At 35.7% G+C, this 6,000-nt stretch overlaps 1 protein-coding gene across 2 annotated transcripts in view; it reads right to left on the reverse strand.

Annotated features, from left to right (window-relative positions):
• Nucleotides 1-3,668, reverse strand: part of LOC136979443 (protein transport protein Sec24C-like) — an 80,010-nt gene extending 76,342 nt beyond the window's left edge. Inside the window, exon 1 of one of the 2 annotated variants that reach the window (XM_067275446.1) lies at nt 3,468-3,668. The gene's annotated coding sequence lies outside the window, so the exon portion shown is untranslated. The remainder of the gene's footprint in view (nt 1-3,467) is intronic. The other variant, XM_067275447.1, reaches the window with a different exon arrangement.
• Nucleotides 3,669-6,000: the final 2,332 nt, after the last annotated feature.

Genomic DNA, 6,000 nt, shown 5'->3' on the forward strand with positions numbered 1-6,000 from the left:
TCTCTAGTATATGTATTTTCTTAGCACAATGTTGCCGTTGAGAACATATCACACAAGAAACACTTTCGGAGGAAAAAGGTTGGTTTAGGGTCGATTTACACACAACAGTGATGTGCCGGCACAGTGCAGTAAGCTTTGATAAATATCACACAGCCAATCAGAGTTTCGCGTACGACACTTGTACGATTGACAGAATACAGATCATGTGTCGTAGACGATTAATTGGCTACGTGCGATATTTATCTACGTTTATGCACCAAACGGTCACTGTGCCGGCACGTCACCGTCGTGCGTAAATCGACCCTTATCGGTGTGAACGGATACGCATTTCGGGCTTAACGCCCCTCTTCGGTCCTATTATTACATATTTATCGGCAAGTTGATGTCAGGTTTACAAATTTACAGAATGCATTGGAAAAATTAGGATACACGTACAATGGTTTATACAATAAAACTTAATTACCCGAGATAGTGACAGTTAAACCAACACGACTGGTAAGAAGATATACACGTAGTTGAAAAAAGGAAGGGAAAATGGAGCTGAAAATTCTTTTGGCTCCACAATTAGACACATTAGGACTGTATAATGTGTGCTAAAATAAAAAAGGGGTAAACTTAAATCTAAAATTAAGTAAATATTAAGAGGCAGAATTTTTATAAAAATTAATAACGGAATGCTTGTAGGGTGTGAAATAATTCCGACGAGATGCACAGAGAACAGACAAGATACGAGAGGTTAAAAAGAAGTGTGTATTCCCTGTATCATACACTGAAAGTTTGGCGTGACTTGAACAGATGTTCTACCATTCTCCCTCTATCATACCCCACTGTGCAAATTTTTCAGCTTAACATAAAAAATAATAATCCTTTTAAGATTTATTTTTAAAATAATGTGAATTTAAAATTCACTGGAATATACTTCATAATCTTTATAAATTTAAAATGCTCACAAAAAAATATAACTTTCAGTGTTTAGTGTAAAAGTTTAAGCAAAAGTAATTAAATAGAATGATATTTGTTTCAATTAAATTGTTTCATCTTTTTATTTTATATAGATTAGAATAAGATGAAAATCTTTTGTGATAACTTCACTAAAGTTTTTCCATTAATGGCACAACAAGTGGAACATATTCATGGGAATATCAATACTATATTCTTGTAATAAATTTTAAAAATGCAAATGTTGTAAGAAGTGAATTCAGGATCAAATTATCAGACAATGAGTCTAGGATATATACTTTACCTTTTATTTGTTTGATCCAGTTTATTTAACATCACCAACAGACAACACCAAGAATTTTAATAAATAACTAACATTTTCAACTATATTTAAGAGCCATCATCAGGTTTATTAAAATTTTTGCCGGATTTTATTGTTGTCGACTCTGTTTTTTACCACTGCGTCGAGTTTTTACATTTACAAGGTTTAATAAAATCCTCTTTCAAACGGGAATATCTAATTTACCAATAAGCGGAAACGGTCGACAATCGGCACAAACAAACACGATACGTATTTACTCCGGCAACATTTAATGGAAGTTACAAATGTTTTTGGCAGAAGTAAGATGCCTTCCCGAGGTAAAAAAGCCATTCACAGATAGAATAAAGAAGATTGTATTCAAAAATGGAGAAACATTCCAAACAGAATACGGTACAATTTTAAATTTACAACATAAATTAAACGACAAAAAATATTACAAGGTTTACATACGATAAATACACTAGAATAATATAATGCCGTGAAATGACTTGTACCTTAAGAAGACATCTTAATACTACCAAAATCATTTGTGATTTCCATTAAATGCTGTTGGAGTAAGTACATATGATGTTTGTATCAACTGAATGGAAATAGCAATACAAACATCTCCTGATATTCACCAACAAGATGAAAAGCAGTTAGTCTTAGGATTTATAGATGTTTTCTTAATAGAGCCAAGATTTAGAAGAATTATCATAAAGGTAAAAACGAAAAAAAGAAATCTACTTTTACATTACATTTTTGTTACAAAGAATCACTTTCTTAGTTTCCGGTAAACCACCGTTCACCGACTACAGACACTAGAGAAACACGATCGAAAGAAAGACAATTGGTAAATTTATATAAAAATATAACGACGATAATAAAAAACGAAAAATTAGGGATTCTCGAGATATCGGATTTCTTCGGCAGCAACGTGCACTCGTAAAAATCGAAGCAAAGAAGAAACCGGAAGGATCCGTCGTAACATAAACGATGTCATCCGAAAATTCCCAAAGTATAAATACTTACGGAAAATTAGTTTCGGTTACACCGGTACCTCTTCGTAAACCACGTCTGCGGTACCGCCTTTCGGGACTAAGACTCATTAAGCCTTAATCCTCTCCCTCTCCCCCGCGGGGGAATTTCCAAAAATCTCTTCTCGGCGTGCATTTTTACCACGTAGCCCAATCGAGTGCCAAATTTCGCCTCCCCGGGTTCGGCGGTTCGCTCCGAGCGACGACAAATCGGTCGGTCGGGACACGTAACCTCACGCACGCATAGATTACAAATACATTTTTCGGTATTTCGTATCGAGAAGAATTTATTAGAATAAATTACTATCGGAAAAACAAAGAATCGGCAACGTACTCGAGGTACAAGAAATAAAAAGTTCTTCTCTTTAATATACTTTTTACTTTGTTATAAAATATCATTTTTGTCGTTTACTTTAAACACAAAAATTACACGACTTTTATAATAAAAATTCCGGCTAAATTTTACTTTATAAAATGAATATCGTGTTTTTATTAGGTCAAATGACAAAGCAAAACCGTATGACATAATTATACAAAATTAACGATTCTAATTGTTTGTTTTAATAAAAATAAGACATTCGGTACGTAATCGATATATCGATACAAAATTACATAACGTGCCCAGGTCGGAGTATTCCGACTGCAAAAGAGAGAACTTACGAGTAATATTTACGAAATAGTTTCTCATTTATATCCACGCAAAAAATAGCCGATTAATTCTGCCATCAAATTAGAGCATTCGATATTTTCGACGTTTTTATCATTTGATATTTCATAGATTTGTTTATTTCCAAACTCGTGTCCTACATACGCGTTGTGTGTGTTTCCCATATTGTCGATACGTACAATTACAGATCATTTCCTTCTCGAGTGGTACACAACTAGACTTAACGAGTCTCGGCATCCGATAAAAGCTGGAAAATTTCAACTTTCACCCATTTTTAGTTAATCAAAACATGTTAGTACGGAAAAGATTGCCAGTCGAACGCTTAGGAAAAAGTTATCAAAAACTCATTCCAGATGTTTGATGGATGCACACGGATCAAAATCAGAAAAAATCGTCCGACGGGAGTCTTAGGGAGCGCATTAATTAATTATTCCGGTAATTTATACAAAAATACGGTTGAATATTCAATTTTTTTTTAAATTACGTAAACACTTAGAAGGAATAATTTAAGAAACAATCATACCAATTTATAGATTCGACGAGACGTTCTTACGACGCGTTTACCTACTTAACTTATATTTCTTTAAAAAGTTAATAGACACGAGACAGGTCTCTTCTTTTTAACCGTACGCCACGTCCACGTTGACATTCTGACGTCACCACCGACGAATACGCTAACTCGATTGGTCGATTCTTTTTTGTTTACTAGTGGAAACGTGTAACTGGGTTGACGTTCTCGTCATTGCATCGCTTTCCAAATTATTGTTTTTCTCTGTAATATTATAAATAGTACCGTTCGTTTTAGACGAACGACCGACCACCACTTCTCTGGCGGATATTCCGTTCTTAGTCTTATAAATTTTCCAATCGATCCTTTCGTCGCGCGTCATTTCCTTCCCTGTTTCGTTTTCGGTTTATTCCGAAATAATCTCTGGCTAATTAAACGAACTACGAAAAACAAAGCCTTAAAAAGATCGAAAAGAAGGAAGAAAACGACACGTGACTACCGTCCTTTTCCCTCAAAGCGACATCTACCGAAATTTCTCTTTAATATTACGATATGAATTTATAAATATTTATGAATTTCGAATAATGTTATATGATTTTTGAAACGGTGGACCAAATTCCAGCATAATAATTTATAATGGCCTTTGATGCTTTATAAATCTGCTATTATCGAGTAAATATTCCGAAGCGAATGGCCGTCCTCCACCGCGAATAACATCCTCCGGAAAGATCGAGTAAGATCGTAGCGCCAATTGCGGAGAAAACGGAAAGTCTGGTCGTTATTTTTGGACGGTTCGATACTAGAGTTTCTCATTTCCCGGTCCTTCGTTTGTCCCGGGGTTTCGCGAAAAAAAAAATGATCCGTTTCCCGGGATATAATTTATTATTTTTAAGATACAAAATCAATCTCGAAATCGAACGATATAATTATTTTTCATTTTTAAGTAATTTAATACCTCCTGCCACCTCCAAAATCATATTAATAATGCTGCGTAAAATATATATTAAGATTACCTTTGAATTACGTAGAAATTTTCACAAATAGAAAAAAATGTATTGAAGTTTGTTGGAAACTGCTTACAAAAAAAATGCCTTTGAATCGAGTCGAAAATTTAAAAATAAAATGAACTTTTAAATCAAACTTCTAACTTAAAAGGTAATTTTCGTTTTTTAAATAAAACATAAAACAAAATATTATTGTAAATTTTTATAATAAGATTTTAAAAAGCAAAGATGGTCGATACTCCGATCACTCCGTCTGGTTCTTATTTTAGTAATGAAAAGTCCCGCTACCGAAAATGTCTTTTCCGATTCGATGGATGTGGGCGGAACCGTCTTTAACGCATTCGAGGGAAGACGGATATTATGTGTTTTTTCACCCGTAGCCTGGAAGATTTCAAGTTCGTTTTTCAGATGCGTTGCAGTACGTCTTTTGCCGTCTAGTATTCTGGATTTGTCTACCTCCCCAGCTTTAATAGCGGTATCGAGCGTACAGCCCGATAATTCGGCAGTTCGTTTTGGCTTTAATAATCGGATTTATGAAGAAAAACTTCATACTTGCAGACTTTGTACTCGTTTGTATCCTGGCCCGGTTTGCACAACCCGGCATAATGCAGTTATCGAAGCTACAGGGCATAGTTAATATTTAAGACAGCATCGGCGAAAGGATTTCAGATATCACAGGTTCTGACAAGTAAAGAATTTTCGGAGTCCCGCCAAATATCGATTATCGACCATCTGTGTTAGGTGGTAACGAGCAAAAGTTTAAAAAACTAATAAGAGGGCTTAAAATTAATAAATACAAACGTATTCTGACAGTTTATGGGTTAATTATACTTTCTATTTGCAACTTTAACACAAAATAAGAAAAAGGTGAATTTTTAAGAAATTTGCGGAATTTTCCGGGTTAAAAACAACCGGATCCTGACTGATTTTAACCCTAAATTCGGTCTCTAAAGAAGCTACTCGGCCAGAGCCGGCCACAGATTAGCGAGACACGGACGGTAAACTCCCTGTTAAAGAAAGTCGATGGCCCGAACAATCGACGACGGGACCGACGATTCGGAAGTTAGCGGCGTCGTTAGACGTCACCGCACCAATCGTCGGCGACGTTGCTACTTAAATTAGATTTGCATGCGCGTGAGGGGAAAATACTACTTCCGTTCTTCGGTAGGCGCCGCAGTCGAACGTAATTCAAATTCAAATTAATTAATAAAAACTGCGTTAATCGACATTGGCGCGATATAAACGGCACGTAAGAATTCGTGTTTAAACGCAGCCGGAACTAAAGTTTACGCGCCCGGGACAGGAGACGCATCGGCGCCCCTTATCCCACGAAATGAAGAAAAGTTTGTTTCGAAATGTCATATTTCGTCCCGTCGATCGATATTCGACGTGCGCCAAGCAATACAATTAAAAATTAAAAAAAAAATTAAAAATAATGCGCCCGAAAATTTTGTACAAATCTATGAAAATTTGCCGCCCAGGCCAATGCCCAGTTGCCCGTACGGTAGCGCCGGCCCCGTGTTTAAATACGCTTAAGTTAAATT

The sequence above is a fragment of the Centruroides vittatus genome, unplaced genomic scaffold (assembly GCF_030686945.1).
Source record: "Centruroides vittatus isolate TY-2023 unplaced genomic scaffold, ASM3068694v2 contig_620, whole genome shotgun sequence".
Classification (NCBI taxonomy): Eukaryota; Metazoa; Arthropoda; class Arachnida; order Scorpiones; family Buthidae; genus Centruroides; species Centruroides vittatus.